Source organism: Macaca nemestrina, chromosome 2 (assembly GCF_043159975.1).
Source record: "Macaca nemestrina isolate mMacNem1 chromosome 2, mMacNem.hap1, whole genome shotgun sequence".
In the NCBI taxonomy this organism is placed as follows: domain Eukaryota; kingdom Metazoa; phylum Chordata; class Mammalia; order Primates; family Cercopithecidae; genus Macaca; species Macaca nemestrina.
The window spans coordinates 106,585,471-106,603,631 of record NC_092126.1 but is presented as its reverse complement, the minus strand read 5'-3'; the positions used below and the strand labels follow the sequence as shown (position 1 = coordinate 106,603,631).

General features: G+C 40.1%; 1 long non-coding RNA gene across 3 annotated transcripts; it reads left to right on the top strand.

The window, feature by feature from the left end:
• Positions 1-899: 899 nt before the first annotated feature.
• LOC105480293 (uncharacterized) lies at positions 900-17,825 on the top strand. 3 transcript variants are annotated; one of them, XR_011620009.1, is made up of 4 exons: positions 900-1,411; positions 9,134-9,193; positions 9,745-9,875; positions 10,309-17,824. It is a non-coding gene; the product is annotated as an uncharacterized lncRNA (long non-coding RNA). The 3 variants fall into 3 exon arrangements; XR_986397.2 differs by having other exon boundaries at positions 907-1,411; positions 9,745-12,072; positions 12,224-17,825; XR_986396.2 differs by having other exon boundaries at positions 906-1,411; positions 9,745-17,825.
• Positions 17,826-18,161: the final 336 nt, after the last annotated feature.

The following is an 18,161-nucleotide window of genomic DNA, read 5'->3' as shown; positions in this document are numbered from 1 at the left end:
CCTGTGCCTGTAGTGCCAGCTAGTCAGGAGGCTGAGACAGGAGAATTGCTTGAACCCAGCAGGTGGAGGTTGCAGTGAGCCGAGATTGATCTACTGCGCTCCAGCCTGGGCGACAGAGTGAGACTTCATCTCTACAAAACAAAACAAAACAAAAAAGCTAAAGTCGAGTCTGGCTATTTTATAACTAATTTTGGCATCTTTCTATGTTAATAAATATATATTTGAAATATTGTTCTTAATGGCTGAAGATATTCCATTCCATCACCATTTTAAAAAAATCCCCTCTTATTGAGTGATAAGATTAATATACTGCTCTAGTTTTTAAATGATTTTTATAAACAAGATCTTATGGCACATTCTTGATTGTTTCCTTAGAATAAACTCCTAGAAGTAGAATACTGGGCAAATGCTTTGCAAGTTTTTAGGAGTTTTTGATATATGTGGTCAAATAACCTATAGGAAAGTTGTAATAATTTACACTCTTGTCTACGGTATCTGAGGGGATTCCCTACATTCTAGTTTATGGTGGACACTATGTTTTTCTTTAAAGTTCTGGAAAGTCAGTTATATGCTCTAATCTTTTGGAACAGAACCACAATTATAGATCTGTCCTGTACAGAAAACTTTTCTTCCACGACAATGCCATCTGAGAACTCAGAACCGAAGGCTACCAAAAAAGGAGCCAAATTAGAACCAAATTCAGACATATCCGTTTTCCAGTACATCCTTTCATTTCTGTCAGCCTCTGAACACACATCTGGCCAAACAACTGTCTGTAATTTGTGACCTAGGCTGGATTCAGTGCTGACCTAGATAGAGAATACGTTTTATTTCATTACCAGCTCTCTGAACCATCTGGTCCTGGCTAAACAGGTTACCCACACAGTTGGAACCTTCATCAGTCAACTAGCTTTCCTCTTGCCAGTTTGTTAATAAAAAAATATTTCCTATCTTGCTCTTTATTTCAAAAAAGAAGGCATGATGACTTTTTTTTTTTTTTTTTTTTTTTTGCCTGATAGCTAAGTACCTTATTTTTTTAAATCTTGACAATCCTACAGATTCTATCACAGCACCCGAAAGCTCTGAGAGGATGGAAAGAGAGAAGGGAGAAAGATCGAATTTCTGTGGTCACAAGGACTTGGACCTGAGGAGTTGCCTCTGCATGCTATCAAGCTTATTTAAATATTTGAAATATTTGTGGTTGAGGAGGAAATGCCAATTATCTTTAAAAATGAGATTCTGCTCTTGGCTACAAGTGTTTTTCCAAAATCCGAGGATTAAAGCAAACTGTTTTTCCAAGCTCATGAGCTATTTTTATCTGCAACAATATGGAGCACATACACCTGTTTGCACGCACATCAATGTGCCTGGACGCTTGTGTTCATCATCTTGAAGGCAGAGCTATGAGACAGTAAGATTTGTATCTTAACACTTACGTGGAAGTTTATTGCTATGGGATGAAGGACTATCTTCTTTTATAGTTACACATTTTCTCATATGCTGTTTTGGGATCTTAAAATCAGTCACAGGAAACAAATTAGACCTATTTTTGTTTTTATTTTATTTTTTAAAATTTCAGTAGCTCTTAGGATACAAGTGGGTTTTGTTTGCATGGATGGATTCTATGGTGGTGAATTCTGAGATTTTAATGCACCGTCACTGGAACAATGTACATTGTACCCAGTATGTAGTCTTTTATCCCTTCCCCTGCAACCTCTCCCAACCCTGAATCTCCGAAGTTCATTGTATCACTCTGTATGTCTTTGCGTCCCCTTAGCTTAGCTCCCGTTTATAAGTGAGAACATATGGTATTTGATTTTTCATTCCTGAGTTACTTCACTTAGAATAATAGCCTCCAGCTCCATCCAAGTTGTTGCAAAAGACATTATTTCACTCCTTTTTTAGCTCAGTAGTATTCCATGGTGTGTATATACCACATTTTCTTTATCTGCTCATTGGTTGATGGGCACTTAGGTTGGTTCCATTTCTTTGCAATGTGAATTGTGCTGCTATACATATGCGTGTGCATGTGTCTTTTTTACATAATGACTTCTTTTATAACTTTAATTTTAATTTTATTTTAAGTTGCAGGATACATGTGTAGAATGTGCAGGTTTGTTACATAGGTAAACGTGTGCCATGGTGATTTGCTATAGCTATCCACCCATCACCTAAGTATTAAGTCCAGCATGCATTAGCTATTTTTCCTGATGCTCTCCGTTTCCCCACTGACCTGCCAACAGGCCTCAGTGTGTGTTGTTCCCTTCCCTGTGTCCATATGTTCTGATTGTTCAGCTTCCACCTATGAGTTTGGTTTTCCGTTCCTGTGTTAGTTTGCTGAGGATAATGGCTTCTAGTTCCATCCATGTCCCTGCAAAAGACATGATCTCATTTTTTTGTCATGGCTGCCTAGTATTCCATGGTGTATATGTACCACATTTTATTTATCCCGTCTATCATGCTGGTGGGCATTTGGGTTGATTCCATATCTCTGCTATTGTGAATAGGGCTATAATGAACATACACATGCATATCTCTTTATAATAGAATGATTTATATTCCTCTGGGTATATACCCAGTATCGAGATTGCTGGGTCCAGTGGTATTTCTGGTTCTAGGTCTTTGATGAATTATCACCCCATCTTCCACAATGGTTGAACTAATTTACATTCCCACCAACAGTATGAAAGCATTCCTGTCTCTCTGCAGCCTCGCCAGTATCTGTTGTTTCATAACTTTTTAATAATCACCATTCTGACTGGCGTGAGGTGGTATCTCATTATGGTTTTGATTTACATTTCTCTAATGATCAGTGATGTTGAACTTTTTTTCATACGTTTGTTGGTCACATAAATGTCTTTTGAGACGTGTCTGTTCATGTCCTTTGCCCACTTTTTAATGGGGTTGTTTTTTTTTTTTCCTTATAAATTTGTTTTAGTTCCTTGTAGACTCTGGATATTAGACCTTTCTCAGATAGATAGGTTCCAAAAATTTTCTCTAGTTCTGTAGGTTGTCTATTCACTCTGATGATAGTTTCTTTTGCTGTGCAGAAGCTCTTTAGTTTAATTAGATCCCATTTGTCAACTTTTGCTTTTGTTGCAATTGCTTTTGATGTTTTCATCATGAAATCTTTGCCTGTGACTATATCCTGAATGGTATTGCCAAGGTTTTCTTTGAGGGTTTTTATAGTTTTGGGTTATACATTTAAGTCTTTAATCCATCTTGAGTTAATTTTTGTGTAAAGTATAAGGAAGGGGTTTGGTTTCAATTTTCTGCATATGGCTAGCCAGTTCTCCCAGCATCTTTTATTAAATAAGGAATCCTTTCCCCATTGCTTGTTTTTCTCAGGTTTGTCGAAGATCAGATGGTTGTAGATGTGTGCTCTTATTTCTGAGTTCTTTATTCTGTTCCATTGGTCTAGGTGTCTGTTTTTGTACCAGTACCATGCTGTTTTGGTTACTATAGCCTTGTAGTATAGTTTGAAGTCAGGTAGCGTGATGTCTCCAGCTTTGTTCTTTTTGCTTAGGATTGTCTTGGCTATATGGGCTCTTTTTTGGTTCCGTATGAATTTTTAAATATTTTTTTCTAATTTTGTGAAGGATGTCAATAGTAGTTTGATGAAAATAGTATTGAATCTATAAATTACTTTGGTCAGTGTGGCCATTTTCATGATATTAATTCTTTCTATCCATGAGCATGAAATGTTTCTCCATTGTTTGTGTCCTCTCTGATTTTCTTGAGCAATGGTTTGTATTTCTCCTTGAAGAGGTCCTTCACTTCCCTTGTTAGCTGTATTCCTAGGTATTTTATTCCGTTTGCAGCAATTGCAAATGAGAGTTCATTCATGATTTGGCTGCTTGTCTATTGTTGGTGTATAGGAATGCTTGTTATTTTTGCAGATTGATTTTGCATCCTGAGACTTTGCTGAAGTTGCTTATCAGCTTAAAAAGCTTTGGGGCTGAGATGATGAGGTTTTCTAGATAGAGGATCATGTCATCTGCAAACAAAGACAGTTTGACTTCCTCTGTTCCTATTTGAGTACGCTTTATTTCTTTCTCTTGCCTGATTGCCCTGGCCTGAACTTCCAATACTATGTTGAATAGGAGTGGTGAGAGAGGGCATCCTTGTCTTCCGCCGGTTTTCAAGGGGAATGCTTCCAGGTTTTGCCCATTCAGTATGATAATGGCTGTGGGTTTGTCATAAATGGCTCTCATTATTTTGAGGTATGTTCCTTCAATACTAGTTTATTGAGAGTTTTTAACATGAAGGGGTGTTGAATTTTACTGAAGGCCTTTTCTGTGTCTATTGAGATAATCATGTGGTTTTTGTCTTTAGTTTTGCTTATGTGATGAATTACGTTTATTGGTTTGTGTATGTTGAACCAGCCTCACATTCCAGGGATGAAGTCTACTTGATCATAGTGGATAGGCTTTCTGATGTGCTGCTGGATTTAGTTTGCCAGTATTTTACTGAGGATTTTTACATTGATGTTCTTCAGTGATATTGGCCTGAAGTTTTCTTTTTTTGTTATAGTTCTGCCAGGTTTTGGTATCAGGATCACGCTGGCCTCATCAAATGAGTTAGGGAGGAGTCCCTCCTTTTCAATTGTTTGGAATAGTTCATATAATGACTTCTTTTCCTTTGGGTAGATACCTAGCAGTGGGATTGCTGGATCAAATGGAAGATCTACTTTTAGTTGTTTAAGGAATCCCCATGCTATTTTCCATAGAAGTTGTACTAATTTATATTTCTACCAGCAGTGTAAAAGTATTCCCTTTTTACCACATTCATGCCAGTATCTATTGTTTTTTGACTTTTTAATTATAGCCATTCCTGTAGAAGTGAGGTGGTATCTCTTTGTGGTTTAAATTTACATTTCCCTGATGATTAGTGATGTTAAACATTTTTTTATGTTTGTTGGCTGTTTGTATATCTTCTTTTGAGAAATGTCTATTCATTAGACCTATTTTTAGAACTCTCCGTTGTTAATTGTGTTGTGTTTTTATGGTCTCTATGCTTTTGCTCATGCATTTACTTAATCATACAAAAATCCTTATTGAGGGCCCAGTTTGAGCAAAGCCCTCTGTTGAGTTCTGTGGAAGGCATCAAGACAGAAGCCTTAGTCCAGCTCTTTCATCTACCAGTTGATGAAGGAGTCTTAGTTTATACACCTTTAAAACAAGACACTTGTGCTTACTATCCCACTGGGCATTAACTTCCCTACACTGTGAGCTCCTCATGGCAGTGCACCTTTTCATATACCTGCTGACCATTTGTCTGTCCTTTCTGGGAAAATGTCTGTTCAGGTCTTTTGCACATTTTAAAATCAGATTATTTGTGTTTTGTTGTTATTGAGTTGCATGAGTTCCTTATATATTTTGGGTATTAACCCCTTATCAGACATACTGTATATATGGTTTGCAAATATTTTCTCTGGATCCATAGCTTGCCTTTTCATTGTGTTGATTGTTTCCTTTGCTGTGTAGAAGCATATGTGGTGATGGCAAAATCCTGGACAGTCCCTAGTTAGCATCCAATGCCACAAATCAGAGACATGTGACTCACTCTGGAATGACGATGATCAAAGCCTTCATGGAACTGTCCACCCCAGCTATGGATGCAAGCATAAGTAAGCCTGGCAGATGCTGAAGTCACACCAGAGGTGTCTGATTCAGCACCTCACACAATTTATAGTCATATGTTTGTTGATATTTTGAAATGTTTTATTATGAAAACTTTCAGATGTACATGATATAGACAGAAGAGTATAATGAAACCTCAGACACTCATCACCCCACTCGACAGTGATAATACTGCCTCCCATTACTCCCTGCCCTTGAATCCCAGACATTCTGCCATTCCATCCCTTACGTGTATCTAAGGTTTATAAGGACTTTTTAGAAATGTAACCACCGTGCCGTTATCCATCCTCACAAAGTTAATAATTATTCCTTAATATTAGATTAGTTCTTTCAAAGATATCTCTTTAGGGTTTTGTTTTTTTTTTAAATCAGAATCCAAACAAGGCTCATTCATTTCATTCAATTGTCATATGTTTAAGTCTCTTTTATTCTCTAATAGTTCCCAATCCTGACTACATCAAACTGAAAAGCTTCTGCACAGCAAAGGAAACAATCAACAAATGAAAAGACAACCTATGGAATTCAGAGAAAATATTTGCAAAATGTACATCTGATCAGGGATTAATATCCAAAATATATAAGGGACTCATACAACTCTATAGCAAACAAAAACAAATAATCTGATTAAAAAATGGGCAAAGGAACTGAATAGACATGTTCCCAAAAAGGACATACAAGTGGTCAGCAGGTACATGAAAAGTTGCCCAACATCACAAATCATCAGGGAAATGCAAATTAAAACCACAGTGAGAGAACATCTCACACCGTTTAGGATGACTGTTATCAAAAAGACAAAAGATAAAAAGTGCTGGTGAAGTTGTAGAGAAAAGGGGACCCTTGGATACTGTTAGTGGGAATAGAAATTGAAACAGCCATTATGAAGAAACAGTAGGGCATGTTCCCAAAAAATTAAAAATGGAACTACCATATGATTCAGCAATCTCACTTCTGTGTATATATCCAAAGGAAATAAATTTAGCATGTTGAAGACATATCTACACTTCCATGCTCATGAAAGTATTATTCATAATAGCCAAGATATGGGATCAACTTAAGTGTTTGTTAACAGATGAATGCATAAAGAAAATGTAGTAAACATACACAATGGAATACTATTCAGCCGTAAAAGAAGAAAATCCTGCCATTTGTCCCAACATGATAAACCCAGAGGATGGTATGTTAAGTGAAATAAGCCAGATACACACAAAAATATTGCATGATCTCACTTTATTGTGGAATCTAAAAAAGTCAAATTCATAGAACCAAAGAAGAATGGTGGTTACCAGTGTTAAAATAGTTAAAATAGTCAGTTGGGAGGTCATTAGGCTAAGGAGGTAAGGCCTTGGGTCTTACCTGATCTTAACCAAACAGAAACTGCCAACAAATCTCTAATTAGGGATTTTCCACTGAAATAAGGCTACTGCTCCACTTTAACCAATGAAATATTTTCTTTGCCTTACTTTCGTGCTTATCCTATAAAAGTCTTCCTTTTGTGCCTCTGCAGGGGAGTCCCCAAACCACTCATGGTCTGGAGTTGCCTGATTAATGAAGCGCTGTCTGTTCAAATAAACTCTTTAAAATTTTAATGTGCCTAAGTTTACCTTTTAACACCACGGATAGGGAGTGCAGCAAAGGAAATGGAGAGATGAAAGGATGAATAAGTTCTGGAGACCTAATGTGCAGCAGGGTAGCTGCAGTTAATAATACGGTATTGTATATTGACATTTGTTAAGAGAGTAGAACTTTAAGTGTTCTCCACACACACACACACACACCCACACACAACTATGCAGAGTGATGGATATGTTAATTAGCTTGACTGTAGTAATCATTTTACTATATGTATATATCAAAACATCACATTGCACACCTTAAATATACACAATTTTTATTAAAAACAAAAACATTTCTCATTCCTTTTTGTTTCTTTTCCATGTTATTGATTTGCTGAAGAAACTTGGTCATTTATCTTGTTGAATGTCTCACAATCTAGATTGGGCTGATTGCTTATTTGCAGTGTTGCTTAATTTGTTCTTCAGTCCCCTATATTTCCTGTAAACTGGTAAGAGATCTAGAGGCTTTTTAAAATTCAGGATTAATTTTTCAAAGGCAAGAATATGTCATAGTTGGTGTTGTGTATTTCATGTTGCCTCACCTCAGTAGACACATAAGGCATGGTTATCTCACTAATAGTGATAGATGAGTAGGTTTAGATGGTGTCAGCCTCACTGCTTTGTTATGAAATTCCCCATCAACATTTCCTCTAAGGTTTTCAGCATCCACTAATAATTGTTTCCTAAATTAATTATTCCACTAAAGTCACAAATAGAATTATATCATTCCTTCTGCATTTAATAGTGGAAATTTTTCTGTAAAGAAATTTTCCCAGAAACAATGCAATTATCCAGAAATACAGTTATACAGACTAGAAAGTTAAAATAAATGTTTTTCTTTCTGTCTGTTTACCAATTTTTGAAGTAATGAGCTGAAGCCCTAGCAACCTCTAGTGGAGAACCATGATCTTTTCCTTTCTTTTCTTTTTTTAAAGTATTATTTTGAACTCATGGATTTTTATATTGCTGTTTTAATCTACTGTTATATTTTTTGTTGTTGTTGTTGTTGCTAAGAATTTCCAGTCTTCAGGAGTGGAAACTCTTCAGGTTGACCTCTGGGTATCTCTTACATAGTCTTCATATATATTTTTTTTCTGGCACAAGATGTCCCAGGCTCATCTTGTACGTTTCCTACTCACCCTTGGAATCAGTCACCTCTCCAAGGAACTCTGCCTCTCATATTGATAAATGGTATTTAGAGACCACAATCTGGGCACTAGGGGTGCTTGTCATCATCAGACTTTTTCAGTGGATGACACTGCAAATAAATATTTTTTAGAGGGAAATAATATAATTTCATATGCTATTTCCAATTCAAATTTCAAATTACAGAGTTTCTACTTAACCTTATTTCAATATGTAGATCTACTAAAATTTATTCAACTGGTCCCCTATTGCGTGATTATTTGGTTAATGCCTGTCTCTTGCCAGACTCAATGTTCTCTATGATGTCTGCTTTTACTTCCTTTTGTGTCCCTTGTTCTTAGCACAATGCCTAGAACATAGTGGATGCCCAAACATGTGTGGGATAAATGGATGCTAGAATGTGTGAAGGTCACTTCTAGCCCTGGAATTCTAGCCTCCCTAGACCCAGCTATAACTCACTAAGTAAACTCACCTTCAAAATCACTGGAATTCCTAAACCTGAGAGTTTACCTCCACCCTCTAAGTAAGGAGAGACCCCCATGAGAGATTCCTGGCCATGTCCCAGGCAGAGGGAACTCAGGGGGCTGAGGCATGGAAAAGGCAGAAAAAAAGGAGAATGCTAGAGAGAGAGAGGCCATCAAATGGGAAATAGAGAAATTGATCACACCTGCCTCTGGCCCTCCATGTATGTTTTGCTCAGTTTAACCCAAGACTGTTTTCTTTCCCTTCAAGGAGTAGCTGTGCTACAGGCCTTCTAGGTGCTACAGGCTGCAACAGAGGGGGCCTATTGAGGTATTTTTCTGTGCCTTTTGTGGTGATTTTGATCTTTTGTGCATTCCCTTCTGACACTCACAAGGAAGACTTGTAGAGTGTCTAATTGTTTACGAGACCATGGACCCTGACAGTGATTTCAAGAGTCTGCAAATGATGTGCTTGAGGTTTTACCTTGATGAAGTGGCTGAGCTGGGACTTGAACAGATGCCCCTGGAATGCTGAGTGTCTTTCCCTCTGATTACCTCCTTCCCCACAAGATTCACTTCAGATAAACAAGAGGGGCTTGGGCACCACTTTCTTTATGCCCCAATGATTCTTCTTCCCAAGAACTTAGTTGAGACTGCCAGTTGCATTTGCCTTCGTTGTAGTCAGTGTCCTGTGGAAAAAGGTTGGCTGGTTATTCAGAGTGGAACAAAAATTTCTTAAAGCCTCCTTTTCCCAACTCTTGTTAATGAAGGCTTTTGTACTGCCCTGGGGTACCTCCTTGGTGCATATTTCTTGTTGATGTTATTATTGTTGTTTGTTTGTTTTCCTTTTTAATTTACAAACAATATTTTCTGCAATTCTAGGAGTGATATGTGCGAGAAGATCAGAAGATTGAGAAGATTAGAAAAATGGAGAAAAGCATAAAGAAGAAAAGAAAACTTGTCTGGTCTCCCACCACCCCGAGTTGTGGTGAGGACTTGGTGGGCTGCCTTCTGTATCCTTGCCCCCTGTGCCCTCCAGATCCATGCCCTGTGCTGCTGTGTGCCTGCAGCCTCATCAGCAGGCCCTGTACCCTCTTGTATGGCTGTGTTTGGCTACTTGGAAGGCCTGGCAGAAGGAATGAGAGCAAAGTCAGTGAAATTTTTCCCCTGCCCCCCTCCCTGCAAGGTCACCTTGTTGCAGATCGCTGCTTCTCTCAAGACTCAGGAGCCTAATGAGACACTGTCTCCTGCTGTGCTCTAGTTACTGTCCCTTACCTCCCTCCTTTAGGTGTAAGGATGGTAAGGCCATAGCAACTGCACTTTTGGTTGTGCCCCTACCCACCTGCACTTTTGTAAATATTCCCTCCCCAGGTCATCCTGTATTGAGCATGCCGTCTGTTTTCTATTGGGAATCTGATTGATTTATTTCCTGACTCACATTTCAAGGCCTTCCCCCTGAAGCTCCTATTGCCATGAGCTTTCCTGAGGTTTCCAAGCCATGCGTGGTATCTAGAATAAACGTGGGGGGCCGAGGAGAGAAGGCCCTTAATTTCCTGACTCTTCCCTGGTACCACCCCCAACATGATCATGCACAGAGCAAAGCCCACATCCATGTGTTGTGATGTGAGGGATTCCACATCTCTACCCACTCCCAAGAAGCACCAACTCCTGCTGCTATTATCCCTCTATTAAAGTCACTCTGTTGGTTACCTGAATTATCTCCAGAAGGTCCTCTGCCAGTCGAAGAGAAAGTTGTAAGAGAAAAGGAATGAGCCTTGGCTTGCTCAACCCAAGGTCTTTGTGCATAATATGCCTCAGAGCCCCACTCACGGCCTGGCTGAGTCCTGCTGACCTCTCTGGCCTCAGCTTTAATGAGGCGTCCCCTGCAAAACCTTCTCCAAGCTCTCCACCCTAGTTAGGGGCCCTTCTTCTCTGCTTCCTTATGACTCTTATTACAACGTGTTGTAACTCTCCTCATGAGGCTGTGAGGTCTGCGAGGGTGGGATCTGTGTCCTGTTCACCCTTCTACCTGGCACTTGGCCATAGCACCTGGCACATAAGCACTCCATACATATGTTGAACATTGCACATTTGAGATAGCCTCTGGTATAAAGTTTCCTCATGAGATCCATTTTGAAGGACTATTTACAGTGGGAAGACACTTTGATTTGAATGAGCCAGCCACCTCCTCCTTGAATACCGTATACATTAGAATCCATTTGCCCATCCTCACAGTCACTGATGTGATGGGACCCTTAACAGATGTGTTTATTGCAGATAGGGGTGGAGCGTAGAACAAAAAGCGAAACTTTGTCGGAGATCTTTGTGGGGTGTTGACATGGGAGGGGGCAGAAGAGTATAAAAGCAGAGCTAGGGAGATGTAAAAAGACTCTTTTTATTCCATCATTTTCCCAAGGATCAGGTGTAGAAAAAAAATACCTGTGCTGCTGAGGGTCATAGGGAGATAGACTTCAGATGCAGTTTCAGTCTTCTGAGGTCACTTCTGCTTTTGTCTACCTTTTTCAGCTTTATCTGCTAATGTGGGGGCAGGGGAGCTTTATGTATTAGTGAAATACATCTCTGTTTGCATAAAGAAACACTGGAAGGATATACAGGAAACTAATAAAGTGGTGACTTCCAGGGGATGGAGGGGAGGATCCTAATAGACTAGGGTAGCAGTGGAGAAAAACTTCTCAACGATTCCTTTTGATATTATTTTGATTTTTGAATCATAAGAATATGTAAGTTATTCAAAAATAAAATAAAATTACATCTAAAAATTTTTCCTTGAGAAGAAAAATAACCCCTCAAATATTTCTTACTTTCACCCACTTAAGTGGAGGAAAAGACTCACTGTTTGTCTATTCTACCCTTTTACACATTCTCATGGAAAAACCATGAGACCTGTGTATAATAACAAAATGTTGCTGTGTGAGCAGGGCTCTTTTTGGAGGGAGTGGCATTATATAACATTTGCTTTTGCACGAAGGATATTGGTGATTCCTATTTGAACCAAAATGGATGCATATATTTCAATCCAATTAGAAAATTACAAGACCCTAATACTGATGTGGTAAATATAGAAACCTAGATATCGCAAGGGAGAGCAGATTATCTGCAATCAACTACGTGGATAGCACAGCAGCAGCCACTGATGAATGAGAGAACAAACTGCTTCCTTCCAAGTGTGGGACTTCTAGCCATCTGCAGGTATGGATGCACAGCAGAAATTTTGTCGGTTGCCGCTTGCTGCATGGATGACAGAATTTGGAGTAGAAGCCTGAATTAAAGTATTCAGGTCACATACTACTTTTGGTTCACAAATTCCAAATTCACTCATCCTTACTGATTCTCTTAATAGATTACTAGTAAGAAGCAACGAACTCTCCATAAAAACGACAGTTGGAGGACTGTGTGGCATTCCCTCAGAAGAGCAGAGCGGATTTACCTATTTGGAAAGCAGTTTGCACTCATCAGGAGAATTCTTGTATCCCATCAGTGCTTTGAAGCCTGCTTTGAAAATGACTGTTAAAATTACTGCATAGGCAAAAATGTATAAGCTACTATGCCCTGAGATAGCCAAAGTCCTAGAGAATTGGGACTCTGTGATCAAAAATGCTACTCACCCAAATCATGCTTGTTCCCAGTGAGGAGCAGCCCTTCAAATGATGAAGGTCCTTCTGAAGCATCAGTGTTGGCATCTGGGACACTTTTTCTAGAAAGAACTTGCTGTGTGAACTGCAAACACTTGGGAAAATCTTTTCACAAGGAAGTTCTAAGAGCTGAATAAGCATTGAGGAGCTCCAGCCCTACTCTAAACTTTCAATCATAACCAAACTTCCCATGGCAATGCTATGGTAGAGCTTTTGAAGCAGTGGCTTTAGACCCACTTGTTTCACTGTGCTCTGGTCTTCTCAACTCTCTTGTCTTAAGATCTCGCCAGCAACTGCCCTCTTTTTTCCCCTATCTCTTAGGTCTGATTCCTTACTCATCTTTTGGGCTTGGGGACCCTCTTGGGCTTCCCCAGCTTGGACCTTTTCAGGCTGTCATTCGTGACTTGCACCTACTGTCTTGTTCTTCCTCTGTCTGTCCATTTCAGTTATCTACTCACCTGACCCACCTGCAGTTTCATTTCCAGTTCCAGCAGCCCAGAAGGGAGGTGAGATGCAGCCAAATGACATCTTCAAGTCTCCTGAATCCAAACACACCGGCCACAGTTAACCATCATGTACACCTAGGGACAAGTCTGTGTTCAGCCATGTGCTGCGGATCTGTACTTTGTAGGAATTAAGAATATGTGTGAATTTGAGGTTGATAGCTAGGTAAATACTGAATTATTTCCATATCACTTGGTATAGCCATCTGCCCACCACCATGACCACCTAGACCCTTCCCCAGAACTCTCTGGACCTTCCCTTAATCCTGCAACTTAAGGGGCAATGCCTGGCCAACTGGGGGTGGGAGGATGCCAGTGGGGCTTTGATTGGGTACCCTGGCCAACATTATTTTTAATTGGTTGATGCCTGAGCCATACTAGTTGATATAAATCTTAAATATCAACCCTGTGCAAATGTGCTGTAGTCTTAGACATTTCCATATAAAAAATGAAAAAAGCCAGACATGTGACTGCCATGTCAAATATTCTCAGCCTGCAGTTTCTTCTCTTCAAAGGCCACCCCAGAGGCATGAATGTTGGTTTGCAACAAGGAGATGATTTCATAAATATTGCTCTTCGCCAAATCCCCAGTGGCCCTTGAAGGTTGGGTGCTAATAAAGCTTGAATTATTATTAAGCGTGTGGTCTATGTAGGTCATTGCCAACTACTGGCATGATGAAAAGTAAAGAAAAACAAAGCAGACACAATAACCCCAGATAGAGCGTGGATGAGGAACTGCAACCCCGTTCTCCAAACAAGAAACACACCTGAAATCTCTTCTTTTTTTTGTCTCAAAACCAAGAAGGACTTGATTTTCCCACCTGTAAAATGAGGGTCATAAGAATGACCTCCTTCACTAGTGTTTTAGGATTTTCGACGATATGCTTTTTTAGAAGAAGGGGGGCAGCCAGGAGAAATAGAGTTGGTAGACTCATCTTTATCCTGTAGCTTTAAGTTTTTAGTTGCTGACACATTGTTGCAGTGTTTGGCTTTTATTTTACCCAGCAGCCCCAGAAAGGGGGTGTGGTGGAAGTAGCAAAAGGAAATGCTCCAGGAATTCAAGGTCTTGCCTGAAGGAAACTGCAGATGCCTTAGTCAGATTCTGCCTGGAGGCTCTTTTCCAGATGTTCACAGGAAGATGACCCACGTCAAACTTTCGGTCACTTGGACAAGTTTCAGGATTGTTCTTTAGGGAGACCTCTTCCTGAGCAATGAGGAACATGTGCATTTCCCAAGCATCCTGTTGGGTGGTGATGTTCACTTCCTTACCAAGGTGCTTCCAGCTGAAAGGGTGTCAGTGCAGGCAGGAGAGGCAGATGAATGGTCTGGGGCCTGGGATTAGGCATCTGGAGGAAGATGGTGGGATTGGAGGTATCTGGGGTTACTGCTGGATCCTAGATTTGGAAAGATGCTCTGGGGGAGAAGGCGGTAGATCTACTTGTGCTAAGATGGTCTCTGGCAAGAAGATTCCAGGCTGGGTCGAGAGTCTCCTCTGACCCTAGCAGAGAATGGGAATCCTTAAGAAGGAAGTGTAGAAAGCTCAGGAAGAGAGGAACTCAGGCTAAGCTAGAGGGAGGAGGGCAGAGCTGGGGGAGTTGTAGCACAGTGGAGACCACTCTGAGCCCTAAGCATGCTCCTTTTTTAAAAAAAAGAAGAGAGAGAGAGAGAGAGAGAGAGAGAGAAACTCAGCTAGTGTTTACTTCGTCCTGTCTTACAGAATATTTGAAGTGAACCTGTACCTTTAGTTTCATTTATGTATGAAATAAACACGTGTATTATTTGGTGCCAGGTAAAGTTTTAACTCATTTCACAAGTTTTAACTCATTTAGTACCCATGACAGTTGGAGGTAGTTAGTATGGTTATTCCCATTGCACCATGAGGAAATGGAGGCACAGAACGGTTGAGTGACTGGTGCCCACAGTTGTACGACTGGTGAGGAGGAGCTGAGATTGGACTCTAGGCAGCCTGGCTTCCAAATCTGTGCTCTTGACCCTTGACTTAGATTTTTTAAAGTAGACTTTATTTTTTAGAACAGATTTACAGAAAATTAAGAAGACAGTATTGAGAGTTCCAATATATTCCCTATCTAGTTTATGCTATTATAAGCATCTTATGTTAGTATGGCACATCTGTTACAATTAATGAAGCACTATTGATACACTATTATTAACCAAAGTTCATAGTTCATTTGGATTTCCTTAATTTTTACCTAATTCTTTTTTTCTGTTCCAGGATCCTATCCAGAATTCAATATTACATTTAATCATAATTTGTCCTTGGGCTTCTCTCGGCCGTGACAGTTTCTCCAACTTTCCTTGTTTTTGATGACCTTGATGATTTTGAGGAGTGATGGTCAGGTGTCTGGGGATGTGTCTGATGATTTTTTCTCATGATTAGACTGGGGTTCAGTCCTTGATTCTTGATAGGTATAATGCAGAATTCCACACTAGTTTTGTTTTTTGTTGTTGTTGTTTTACATACTTGTTTCTTTTTGGAGGAAGAAAGAGACTCCTGTTTTGTAGTTGTTCTGGGTCATCCGGTTCCATTTAAAAAGAATAATCTTAACACGGACTCTCCAGTAGCTATGAGGCAAAAGGGCCCTTGGTCTGTGTTAGCCTCCATATTTCAGGATTGCAGGTTGCATTCGGCTCCTTCGCACCCCCGGCTGGCCCTGTTCATTCATCCCTCTTAAAACTGGGCCCTGGCACAGAAAAAGGTAAAAGGAACACTGTTGGGGGCTTGGCACTGTAGGGCTCTGCCCTACCCACTTATCTGTCATCTAGTTGTACTCGTTTCCTGGTAAGCAACTCTTCCTCATGCCTTTGTCTTACCCCACTCAACCCAGAGTAACAGCCTGCAGCATGCACATGGCTAGCTGCCTCCCAGCTCTGGACCCTTGACGCTGTCTCTGTAACCTCTTGTGTTTTTTCTGCTGTCTCTGCAGAGGCATCTCCTCAGTTACTCCTGCATGTGCACATCTGTAGGATTGCCACCCCCACCACCTTCCTTAGGACCCAGGCACCCAGCAAACCCACCATCCCAGGCTACAGCACTGTCAGATGCCTCCTTATAGTCCAGACTGGGGTCACATCCATTTTTTCTTCTCAAAGGGAATTCAGATCATAAAGATATTTACATATGGGAGAAGTGCTTGAGATATGGTCTTGAGATTATAAAAATACACTCAACCTTTTAAAACCATAGCAACACAAGAGACAAGAAGGCTGAAAATTAAAGCGCATTTAAAATATGGCTGTAGGCTACAGGTTTCGAAATAGTTTTTTAGGAAAACAATTAGAGGGAATAGAGTCCTGCATTCATTCTCACCTGTATCACCTCCCAGCTCAGAGCCTCACCAAGCTCTGAGCCCAAACCCCAATACATGTCTGTTAGCTGCATGAGTGAATGAACCTAAAGAAGGCATTTCCCAGCTGCCTCCAACAGGTCATAGCCCATCTCTTCTCCATCCCTTTTCCTCCTTTCCTTTGGTCTGGACAGTCAGATAACAGGTTTGTGGCTCATGTTACCTTCTCCACCCTCCTTGTGCTACTCCGAGTTCTTGGCCTCAATTCTTCACCTTTTGCCGCATCCGCACCCTTTGCCATGGAACTTTGCTGATTGTTTCACAACTTGGGAAGAACAACTTCCCCACCCCTTGACTTTGGGCTTGGCCGTGGAATATTAGCAGGTGTGACGCACAGAGGGGTTGAAATGTGCTTGTGGGACTGTGTGTGTCCTCTTGTACCTCTGCCATTGCCATGAGAAGAGCATGCCCCAGCTAGCTTGCTGGTCCTGGGAGGACAACAAGCATGTGGAACAGATCTGGACCAAACTGTAGCCTGGGGCACAACCCCACTGATCCAAGCCAAGATCAGGCAAATACCCACTGATCTGTGATGTGTGAGCAAGAAACAAATGCTCAGGGGTATGCTACTGAGGTTTTGGGTTGTTTGGTGCCCAGTAATAGCTGATGGAGACACCACTCTACCTTCCAGTCTGTCTTGGAAATCTATACAGGCAGAAGGCTTCTGGGAAGAGGAGTCTTCATGTCAAATCCTGTCCCCGGAGACCATTCCTTCCTTATGTGAGCCTAGTGTGACTCACCACTCCCAGAAAGCATTAGTGTGTTAGTAGCCATAGTAATTAGCGTTTACCTGGGGTTTTATTAGCAGAAGGTCGCTGTAACATACAACTGTCTTAGGCGGTAGAGAGGCCAGGATTATTGCACCCATTTTGCAAAGAGAAAATAAAACACTCAGACAAAGTGAGTGAATCACCAGGGCTGGATGAGGAGGCAACTGTCTGAAGGGAGAATGAGATAAAGGAGTTCCTTACACCCAGGGGGAAGTCACATTTGTGTGTGCGTATTTTTATTTTTATAACTTTTTCATCATAAAAGGGGATGTATGTCAATCATAGAAAAATAGGAAAATGTAGAAAGCATTGAAAAAGTTCCTGTACTACCTACTAGTGTTTTTATTTATTTTTCTTTATTCTAATGTGTGTATATTTGTTATATACCTTTCATAAGTTAGAATTATGTTGTATATAAAAGCACTTTCCCCATGACATTTAACTTTCTTTAAAGACCTAGTTTCTAATGTGTAGTATAATGTTCTATAGACTAATTCTAAGTTGTGTAAGTAAGCATTCTCTATTTTTGTAAATGTAGCTTGTTTACAATTTTTTTTCTATTAAAAACAATGCTTTTGTGAACATCTTTGTTGGTGTGGGAGATAATTTATGTATTAAGTGCATGGCACATTGTATACTCCCTTCAGCATAATAAATGGTAACTAGTATAAATATTTGCCCAAATCCCTGATTATTTCCTTTAGAGCAAACTTTTAGATGAATTTGCAGAGTTAATGAGTTTTAATATTTAAGCAGTTTTTGATACATGTTGTTGAATTGCTTTCCAGAAAGGATGTCGCATTTATTTTACTAATGATAGGGTTGAAGGAGCCCATCTCACAGCCTCCTGGCTAGCACTGAGTATTCTCCAGAAAAAAAAAAAAAAGTACTGCTAATTTGACAGGTGAAAAAGAGTAGCTCTTTGTTGCATTGTTGATTACTAGTGAGGCTAAAAATTCCTGCATAATTATTAACCATCAGTAACAGGATGACTCAGAGGGACATTTG